The sequence below is a fragment of the Nuphar pumila genome, chromosome 7, assembly GCF_984573655.1.
Source record: "Nuphar pumila chromosome 7, dmNupPumi1.hap1.1, whole genome shotgun sequence".
Lineage (NCBI taxonomy): Eukaryota > Viridiplantae > Streptophyta > Magnoliopsida > Nymphaeales > Nymphaeaceae > Nuphar > Nuphar pumila.
The window spans coordinates 100,174,036-100,185,860 of record NC_143255.1 but is presented as its reverse complement, the minus strand read 5'-3'; the positions used below and the strand labels follow the sequence as shown (position 1 = coordinate 100,185,860).

The 11,825-nt window shown below is 40.2% G+C and overlaps 1 pseudogene; it reads left to right on the top strand.

The window, feature by feature from the left end:
* Positions 1 to 8,829, top strand: LOC149832632 (SEC1 family transport protein SLY1 pseudogene; annotated as a pseudogene).
* Positions 8,830 to 11,825: the final 2,996 nt, after the last annotated feature.

Sequence of the window (11,825 nt, the reverse complement as noted above, 5' to 3'; positions counted from 1 at the left end):
ATGGAGAAAGAAGAAGAGTTTAGAAAGCTCAAACAGGGAAATATAAGAATAGTGGTCTACACCGCCAAGTTCAATTCACTATCCAGATTTGCTAAGGCTTTAGTATCTACTGAAAAGCAAAAATGCAAGCTATACGAGCACGGACTAAAGCCTGAAATTTTGAGGATGGTGGGACCTCTGCAAATTCGAAGGTTCGACAGATTGGTGGAGATGGTATCTCAGTATGAGTTTTGGGATGCTCGAATAGTAAAACCGGAGGTACATGAGAAACCCAAGCAAGTATAATAGGGACAAACTAGTTCATCGTCCCAGAGGTTTTTCAAGAAGAGGCAAGGTAATGACAGATCTTTGAAGCCACAGGAAGAAAGCAATGCAAAAAACAACAATAAGCGGCAGGGGAAGAAGCCTGAACAATCAGAAGCTAAGAAACCTCGATATTGAAGACCACCTTCCAAGGGCAACAACAGTTGTAGGACTTGCGGCTTTAAGCATGAAGGTCATTGCGATGAAAAGAATATCAAATGTTATAATTGCGGACAAATGAGACACATTGCAAGAGAATGTCTCCAACCAGTACAAAGAGAATGAGCAAAACCCAGAGAGAAACCAGTGGCTCCAGGTCGAGTTTATGCAGCGACTCTGAAAGAAGCCTTGGCTAGCCTGGACGTGGTGGAAGGTACACTCCAAATTTTTGTTGTTAGCACATATGTTTTCTTTGATTCAGGTGCTACACATAGTTTCGCCACCCCTACTTTTGTTGCACTATTACTTGTTTCACCTGTATCTCTAGAAATAAAGTATCAAGTAGAGACACCAGTAGGAAAGTCAGCGTATGTAGATGAAGTTATCCAAGGATGTATGGTACAAGTCGAAGAACGTCTATTGTCAGTAGACCTTCTAATATTGGACTTTAAGGAAGTTGACATCATCTTGGGCATGGATTGGTTATCTAACCATCATGCAATGATTAATTGTCAAGGAAAAAATGTCAATTTTTAATACCCTAGAACCCCTACTTTTACCTTTTAGGGTATTAGAAAACTTGTAAAACCGACAATCATCTCATGTCTTCAAGCCAACCGGTATCTACAGAAGGGTTGTATTGGATACTTGGCTTATATGAAGACTGAAGTCAACGATAAACTTTCAGTCACATAGGTAGAGATTGTATGAGAATTCGTGGATGTTTTTTCTGAACAACTTTCAGGACTTCCACCGGATAGGAAAGTCGAATTCCAGATAGATCTAGCTTCGGGTACAACACCCATTTCTATTCCTCCATATAAGATGGGACCTGCTGAACTCAAATAACTCAAGGATCAGCTGCAGGAGTTGCTGGATATCGGATTTATTCGACCGTCAGTATTACCTTGGAGCGCACCGATCTTATTTGTGAAAAAGAAAGATGGGTCATTATGTATGTGCATCGACTATAGGAAATTAAATGCAGTGACAATAAAGAACAAGTATCCTCTGCCAAGGTTAGATAGTTTATTTAATCAAATTTAAGGTGCAACCTATTTTTCTAAATTGGATCTACGTTCTGGGTATCATCAGCTAAAGATTCGAGAAGAGGATGTTGCCAAGACAACGTTTCGCTCAAGATATGGTCATTATGAGTTCTTGGTCATGCCCTTTGGATTGACGAATGCCCCAGTTGCATTCATGGATTTAATGAATCGAGTGTTCAAACCATTCTTGGATAAGTTCGTGCTGGTGTTCGTAGACGACATCCTCATATATTCGGCCAGTAAGGAAGAACACGCAGAACACTTGAGAATCGTTTTGCAAATACTTAGAGATCACAAGCTATATGTTAAATCCTCTAAGTGTGCGTCTGGCTTGATCAAGTCTCATTTTTGGGACATATCATTAGTAAAGAAGGGGTGATGGTGGATCCAGCAAAAGTTGAAGCGGTAACCAACTGGCTTATACCCAAGAATGTCACAGAAAATTAAAGTTTCTTAGGGTTAGCTGGTTATTATAGGCGCTTTGTGGAAGGATTTTTTTATATTGGTAGCTCCCATGACTAAGCTGACAAAGAAAGATGTGAAGTTTGAATAGAATGAAAAGTGCAAGAAAAGCTTCCAAAAGATTAAGAAGCGGTTGACCACTGCACCAGTGTTAGTTTTGCCTTCTAGCACTGAGGGTTTTACCATTTATAGCGATGCATCACATAAAGGATTGTGTTGCATCTTGATGCAACACGGTAAGGTTATTACATATGTTATCGCATATGCCTCACAACAACTAAAGGTGCATGAGATAAATTATCCAACTCATGACCTAGAATTGGCTGCAGTAGTGTTCACACTCAAAATATGGCGACACTACTTATATGGAGATCAATTTGAGGTATTAACTGACAATCAAAGTTTCAAATATTTGTTCTCTCAAAAGGAATTAAATATGAGACAGAGACGATGGCTGGAACTACTCAAAGATTATGACTTTGAATTGAAGTATCACCCAGGGAAAGCTAATGTAGTAGCTGACGCACTCAGTCGAAAAGCAGAATCAGTCACGAGACTATCCATATCAAGTCTGTCGGTGAGCATTGTAGAACAAATAGCAAAAGTGCAATGTCTTTCGGGTTGGCTGATATTTTTCCAGACGACCTTAGGGTCAAAAATTTGGGATAAAATCAAAGAAAAACAACTATTAGATCAAGAGTTAAAAGGAATCAGGTCAACAACAAATGATGGTGAAGATCCAAATTTCAAAGTAGATGACCAAGGTATGCTGAGATTTCAAGATCGGGTATGTATTCCTAAGGATGAGGAACTTAGAAAACAATTGCTTGTTGAGGCACATCATTCCAGGTATTCTATTCACCCTGAAAGTACAAAGATGTATAGGGATTTGAAGAATAATTTTTGGTAGAATGGAATGAAGAGGGATGTTGCTGAGTATGTAAGTAAGTGCCTAATATGTCAGCAAGTAAAGATTGAACATTAGAAGTCGGGTGGACTATTGCAACCACTACTCATTCCTGCATAGAAGTGGGCAAATATAACGATGGATTTTGTTACAAGATTTCCTAAGATAAGAGAGAGATTAAATGCGATTTGGGTAATTATTGATAGACTGACCAAGTCTGTGCATTTTCTCGCTTGTAAAATAATGTATTCTTTTGAACAATTGGCTAGTCTTTTCACTAAAGAGATAGTGAGATTGCACGGAATGCCAGACTCCATTGTTTCTAATAGAGATTCAAAATTCACCTCCAAGTTTTGGCAAAGCTTTCAAGAAGCAATGAAAACTCAGTTAAAAATGAGTACAGTTTTCCACCCACCGATGGATGGGCAGTCAGAAAGAACCATCCAGTCACTGGAGGATATGTTGCGAGCCTGTACACTTGAGTATCTCAACTCATGGTACGAAATTCTGTCGCTAATTGAATTTGTCTATAACAATAGTTTTCAAGCCAGTATTGGGATGACTCCCAATGAAGCCTTATATGGGAGACGTTGTAGAACGCCTCTATGTTGGGACCAAGTAGGTGAAAGAAAAACCTTAGGACCTGAGTTGGTGCGATAAATGGAGGATCATATCATATTCATCCAAGAAAGACTCCAAGCAGCTCAGAGTCGTCAGAAAAGTTATGCGGATAAGAGGCGACGAGAGTTGAAGTTCGAGTAAGGTGATCATGTCTTTTTGAAGATATCACCATTTAAAGGGGTAATGAGGTTCAGAAAGAAGGGCAAACTAAGTCCAAGGTATATCGGGCCATTCGAGATTTTGAAAATGATAGAGTCTACAACCTATCAATTGGCATTACCTCCATCACTCTCCAGAATATATAACGTATTTCATGTATCCATGTTAAGAAAGTACATGTCAGATCCTTCACATATACTGGATACAGTGGAATCGGTGTTGGACATCCAAGAAGATTTAAGTATTCGGGAAGAACCACTTGAGGTATTTGAATTTAAGAAGCACAAGTTTAAAAACAAGGTTGTCCCAATGGTCCTCGTGAGATGGAAGCATCACAGTAAAGATGAAGCTACATGGGAGAACGAGGCAGATATGCATGCACAATTTCTCCAATTATTTTTGAGAAAGATTCAGGACAAATCTTTATGTAAGGAGGGTGAAATTGTAACGCACCCCCCATCGGGGGGGGGGGGGGGTACGGAAGGAGGGGGAAACGAAGCACCTTCCTCTCCCACAAATCAGATCGTGGGAGAGGAAGAGGGATGCCCCCATTTAATTTGGGAGGAGGGGGAACCGACACCCCATGGCTATAAAAGCCATGGGGGGCCTCCTCCTCTTTCCCAACTCAAGCACTAGAGGAGCAGAGAGGGAGCGAGAAGCAGGAGAGGACACACCGTCGGTCACCGTCAGGTAATCCCCTCTCCCTCTCGTTGTTTTTAATGCAGAGGTCGTCGGCAACCTCATGGTTGTCAACAAGTTGCAGCAAAACAAGGACAGGGAAAACCCTGCAGTTGAAGAAAGAGGGCAATAGAGGGTTTTTCCGTTGTTATTTCCACCCATTGGTGACAAAAACAGGAAGGGAGGACCGACCACTGTGAGGAGGCAAGAGGTTCAGTCGCTGCAGGCACCAAAAAAAAGGGGAACGATAGCCGCATGCGATTAACGATCGCTAGCAGCATCGTCCCATCTGCAAAAATTGCAACAGTTTGGCAACAATGGTGTTGCTGAAACTGTTGCAGAAAAAGTCCATGGCAGACTCGGTTTGTGTTTCCTGCAGACGGAGTCAGCCACATTGCTCGGTTTATGCATGACTCGAACCAAGCCAGGTCAGCGCAAATCGAGCCATAAGTGCTTTGACAGACTGACTCGGTCTTAACGGACCGAGTCGGGTCTGTATATCGTGACAGACTAACTCGATCTGTTAGAACCGGTCTAGGTACCGAGCCGGGGTTTGTTTTCTTGATAACTCGGTATGGATAGACCAAGCCCTAATGATACTAAGGGTAGACCAACGCGGTATAGACCAAGTCGAGCCTCGATATTGGTCAAATCGAAATTTGATTTTGGTATGTATATATATACATATATATATATATATATATATAAATATAAAATCTGGGTCTGCATGAGTGGGCAAGTGTAGTGGAAAAATTGAGATAGTAAAGAGTCTAAAGATCTCGATTTTTCCAATACACAGTAGCTCCAACTTGCAAAACGCAAATTGGAATGCAGATACCCAAATGGATCCGAAAATAAGTGGACTTAGTGGAGTTAATCCAAAATCCACGAATGCCCAACACGAATGCTATGCTTATGCCAAACCATTACAATTAGGTTTGGATTAGGCATATTGGATCTAGGGTCCAAATCATAATTTGGATGTGAATTTTAAGGTGACATAGCACCAATATGACAAAGATGTCGTTATGAATGGTTGAAAGAGCAAAAAGACCATTTTACCCTTAGTATGCCTACATAATAGACAAGGCATAATTTGGTACCCTGAAGTTGGATTCATATGATTTTGGACTCATTGGATTCTACTACTTGAGTATAATCCATTAATAGGAGATGTAAGGACAAACTCTAAAAGAATGAGGTTAGAGTTTGACAATTAAGTTTAAGGGTATTTTGGTAATATGAGATATTTATTGATTTCAGATCAAAGGTTACATAAAACTAAGAATTTAGAATTTAAGTGTTCCAGGTAAGTGAACATTTGCAAATTTCTCTTTAGTTGATTAAAACAATGCTATCTAGTTTAGGCATTCTTCAATATGATTTCAATGCTTTAAGTATGTTAGTTTTGTTATTGTGAATAAACACTATTTTGCATGCTTAGGAATCTATAAAATTCAAGTGTGATGCTTAAACATGATCATGCATATTTTCTAAGTTATGAAATAAATGTAGTATAACATGATTGCATGTATGAGATTGGTGTGTTACTTAAAAATTAAGGGTAGAGTTTCAGAGTCTCAGGGTAGGTATTACCTTAGAAAATGTCACGCTTATGCCTTGAGAGAGGCATTATAAGTGTCGTGAATTAATCTGTTGTGAGTTGTCATCCTTAACAGTTTAGAGATGTGAACATGTATTAAAAAATAGTTATTAAGCATACATTGATGATTGTATAACGCACTGACTTCAAGATGCGAATATTAAAAGAAAATTGTGTATAGGATGACCATATAGAATATGATGAGAAACTATACTAAGAGGCATGGTCTGGGGCAATATTGAGGTGTGTACCTCTTGAGCAATTTGAGAATATCTCAGATGTTCCTAGGTGACCCTTAGGGGTTAAAACGTTGCCCATTAGACACTTATAGGATGTAGCATGAACCACAAAACCTTGGGGGCAGGTATAACTCATTGCGACACTTTGGGGGCAGGTATAACCACTCTGGCTCTTCGGCTAGCTACCGTTTGAACTCTTTCGATCTCGGCTTGCAACCGGTGAGTTGTTGCAGCACCTGTGTCCGTAGTCTGGGTCGGTTTGAACTACGTTGTTGTGAGTGGTTCATTTGTCTGACCAACATCGTAGACTCAAAGTTGTCTGCATGGGTTGCTACGTTCGAGGAGGCTATGTCTAGAATAACCGATTAAAGTAGACGATGTGTTTGAGAATGATGATAGAGATGCGGTAGAGAGAGAAAAACTCATAAATAACATATGTACATAAGTACCAAACTAAACTAAGACTAGGAGCTTAGAGCTCATTATAGTTGCAATGGTTATGTCTATTTATAAATGAAATTTTACTGGATTGTAGACTCACCTTTTTCTTTTTGTTGCAATTGTAGGTTCATGAACGGTTGCCATCACTCATAAAACTTAGTACGACTTTGTCACATCAGTTACAGCAAAGTATGATTTGCCTCTACTCTTTTATTTTGTTTATGCATTTAGACGGTTATTAAAAAAAATAGATATATAGACCTTAATTATTAAAAAAAAAAAATCTGATATGGTTTGGAGTTGTTTTTTAGATTATTGAGTAATTTTCCTCTTAGAACTAGAGCTCTTTACAAAAATTCTAAACTTTTCATGATCGTTTAATAGTTTTGTCAAATCATTTGCATCGTTTTTGGATACCCCTTAGATTAGACGAGAATCCAAATTCCTTTTTTTCAATTTGGCTCGTTAATTCGGAAGTACGATTGAGATATGAGACAGGGGGTTGAAATCTTGCAGATTGCATCGTCCGAAAGCTGAACTGTACCAGCAGCCGCCTATGGCGTCGGGGGTCGGCGGAGGCCCCACGGAGGTGATCTACAAATCCTGATCTTGGATCGCCTCTGCCGCGACATCCTCTCGCCGTTGATCCATGTCAGGGATCTGCGGAAGCACGGCCCGTGATCTACTTTGTCCGCCCCGATGCCGCCGACGCCTCCCGTGGCCTCTACCAGAGCTTCCACCTCAATTTCTCGTCGTCCCTGCCCCGCCCTCGCCTCCGGCACGCTGAAGTCGGATTCGATCGAAAGGATCTCCAAGGTCTGCGATCAGTACCTGGAGTTCGTCACCCTTGAGGACATGTTCTCGCTCGCCCAAGACTCCGTCTATGTCCAATTGAACGAGCCTTCTGCTGGTGAGGCCGATATCGAAGCCATCCTCGATCGGATTGTCGGCGGATTGTTCTGCGTCTTGGTGGCCATCATCTGTTACGTCAGGGGCGGGCCCGCGGAGATAGTCGCCATGGCCCTCGATTCGCGCCTCAGGGACCATCTAGTTTCCAAGAACAATCTCGGTGGGTGTCCAGCATGACTGGAGCTACCGTCCACTGGTTCACGACGTACTTGCGATGAAACTTAACAAGGTAAGTGTTCCGAGCAACGTCTTCGATGTGAAGGGAAAAGGGGCGGCATCGATGGTTCCTTATGAACTTGATAATTCTGATTCTTTCTGGGTCTCAAACGCCTCATCTCCTTTTCCAAAGGTGGCAGTAGAGATTGAGAGCCAATTGAGCAAATACAAGCATGACGTGGTGGAGGTGAATAGGAGAACTGGGGGGAGGAGGGAGCTGATTTTGATGGGCAGGAGTTGATTGAAAACATCTTATGAATGCAGCGAATTCGCTGCCCAAATTGACGGAGAGGAAGAAGGTGATTGACAAGCACTTGCTCGGAGAGATCAAGGAGAGGTCCTTGGATTCTTACTGCAATTTGGAAAATGACATGTTGACAAAGGGGAGCATTGAGAAGAACCAGTTTCTTGGTGCATTGAGGGGAAAGACACAAAAGCTGACAAGCTCCGGCTCGCTATAATTTACTTTCTTGCCGTGGAGACGACTCCACAATCTGATGTTGAAGCAATTGAGGCAGCATTGAGGGAATCAGAGGTGGACACATTTGCGTTTCAGTATATCAAGAAAATAAAGTCTCTGAACATCTCATTGGCATCTGCAAACTCTGCTAGCAGGAGTAACATTGTAGATTGGGCTGAGAAACTATATGGTCGGTCACTTAGTGCCGTAACTGCAGGTATGAAGATCTTCTTTCTGGAGGAAGGCAGCTCACTTTGACGAGAACCGTGGAAGCACTAATGGAGGGCAAACCGAACCCTGATATCGACTCTTATCTTCATTTCGATCCACGTGCTCCTAAATCAAACTCTGGAATGGGTAACCTATTGAAAGGCCCTTTCAAGGAAGCAATTGTATTCATGATTGGTGGTGGGAATTACATAGTGTATGGTAGCTTGCAAGGACTAGCTCAGCGACAACCTTCCAAACATGTTATTTATGGTAAAACTGAGGTTCTTAATGGAGTTGAGTTTGCAGAGCAACTCATGATGTTGGGCCGTTGGGTGGCAGTGTGGCATCTCAATAAAAGATTCAGATGTTAAATTCTTTTTGGATCTGATGATTAGTGAAATGCAATTGGGCTATTTGAACGATATAGTTGCATAGAATCGTGCTATAGAATGGATATGATCATAACAACAAACAACAACAACTACAACTATGCCTTCATCCCAAAACAATTGGGGTCGGCGATATGAACCAAAAAAGAAAATCACTCTGGTCTTCCACAAGAATCCTTCTCCTCCAATCATTTCTATCCAATGCCATGTCCTCGGTGAGGTTCAAAGCATTCATATACTTTTCTATCATCTCCATCCATGTCTTCCTAAGCCTATCCAAACCTCTTTTAACTAATATATTTTTCCATTTCTCCATCCTTCTAACTGGAGCATCATTGAGCCTTCGCCGAATATGTCCAAACCAACGTAAACGATTATCTCTCATCTTATTTTCAATGAATGCAACGCCTACCTTCTTACGTATCTTCTCGTTTTGAATCTTATCTTTTATTGTATTTTTTCACGTCCTTTTAAGCATACGCATCTCAGCTACACTTGTTTTTTGAATATGATGTCTCTTGGCAGCCCAATATTAACATTCTGTACCATATAGTAAAGCGGGCCTAATTGTCGTCCTATAAAACTTTTCCTTCAACCGTAATGGAATTCTACGATCGCACAACACTCCAGTTGCACTTTTCTATTTCATCCACCCAACCTTTATCCTATGATTCACATCTCCATCAATTTCTCCATATTTTTGAATGATAGATCCCAAATATTTGAAACAGTCATCCACCGATATTTCTTGCTCACCAAGCTTCACTACACTCCCATCACTACTTCGTTGCTTACTAAACCGACATTCCATATATTCTGTCTTACTCTTACTCAACTTAAAACTTCTTGCTTCTAATGTCTGTCTCCATAATTCTAACTTAGCATTAACCCCAACTCTAGACTCATCAATCAAAACAATATCATCAGCAAACAACATACACATGGCACATTTTCTTGAATTGATCTCGTAAGCTCATCCATCACTATAACAAATAAGAAATGGCTTAATGAAGATCCTTGATGTAACCCAACCGTTATAGGAAAATTGGTTGTCACCCCTCCACGTGCAGACATTGGTGACTACTCTTTCGTACATGTCTTTAATTATACTAATGTACTTGAGAGAAATACATTTCTTCCATTGTCCACCAGAGAACATCCCTAGGTACTCTATCGTATGCCTTTTCCAAATAAAAAAAAACATATGCAAATCTTTGTTCCTCTCTTTCTATATCTCTCAATAAGTTGTCTAAAAAGATGTATAACTTTCATAGTTGATCTTTCAGGCATAAAACCAAATTGATTCTCCGATATCATGACAACCTTGCTCAACCTATACTCAATCACCCTCTCCCAAAGTTTCATAGTATGACTCATGAGTTTTATACCACAATAGTTTGTGCAATCTTGTATATCACCCTTATTCTTATATAGAGGCACCAAAGTACTCTTTCTCCACTCGTTAGAATGGATATGATCATAGGCTGCCGATATTGAAATATGTGAGGCTTACCCCATTCATTGTGAGCAGTTCTAAATTTCTTTCTTTAGCAATGATGATGTACCCACAGCTCTCATAAGTTTGTAGATCATAGTGTTTAGTTGAGAACTGTACCCATTTTGCATTAAAAGTTTGCCTTTCATATGATCCTAACGTGACATTGAGGTGTTCTGTTGCTTCAAGTGCTCTTCTTTCTTTTGGATGTTCCTGCTAAATTTTGTGCATATAGTGCCAAAACATGAAGTATTTACATGGTCCTTATGATTCTGAATGTGCACCAATGCAGCTAGCTTTTGGTTTATAATGCTTCTGGTTCTGGTACTATTTTTTTAAGGGAATGGGCTTTGGTGGCGATAATAACTGAAAATTTCTGTCAAAGCAAGTAAGAATCTTGTCTTCTTCACTATTTGGTTTCAAGCTGATGGCTTGAGTTAGTGTTTATATGTGTTCTAGGGACGTATTGAGATGCTTCTCTCTAACAAAGCTATGCTATGCTCTTTCTCTGTAAGTAATACTTTTGTTTGCTTGGTATCATTATTTCATGGATATGTATTTCGTAGTCCTTTGGCAAAAAAAGGCTCACTCGTTGGGGCAGTAGTGGATTAGTTAATTAGTAGGATACTCGGAGCATGAAGAAGTCGTGTCTTGTGCTGTTTCTGCAGTATATTAACGTCTTCGCCTTTGCATAAGTGTTGCCGGAGTTGAACTACAATAAAAAACTCCTAACGCTTGTTGGGCATGATTTCACCTATACAATTGGTAAATAGAGGGGAGCAATAATTTAACATCCAAGTTAAATCCTGCGACATGGCAATTTGTTGCGACAAAGCGTTGACAGTGTGAACAAGGGACCAAAAATGCATGTTTCAAATGACGGAAGCTTCTTTCTTTGCATTCATTTTTGCAAACTGTATAAGTTTCTCTAGTTAAGAACAGAGAATATGCTTCAACTTGAAAATCTGGATGCGGTTTATTGTCTCCATTGAGCTTTAGGATCTTGCCACATGTACTGATCTCAACTTGATTTTTGAAAGGTAGTATTAACTGTGGTATGTGAATTTATGTGGCTTTCTGGAGATGCGTAACAGAAACAAATTCCCATAAAATATACGTATGTCGAACTTCACACATCATCAGATGGCAGGATCTGTGCTAGAGAATTTTGATAGGAAAGCATTAGGTTATGTTGGGAAAGTAGGACCTTTTTTTTTTTATCTTAGGTGCTGATGTAAGACTATGAAAAGTGGGGCCATTTTTTATTTTGGTTGCTGATAGAGGACTATGGCAGCATTGGGGAATATTTTTTGGATCCGTCGTGAACTTTTAACCTGGTAGCCTCTACCACTTCCTCTAAAAATGCATCAAAATTTGTCTTTTCTGAAGGGAAAGTATATGGGCATCTTATTATCTTTTTAGGAAACAAAAAATCACGACATAGTATCTGGGGTCACAGTGCTGAAGAGCTTGGATAAGTAGTTTTGTAGAAATGGTATTTATAAATCTTTCATACTGATCACAA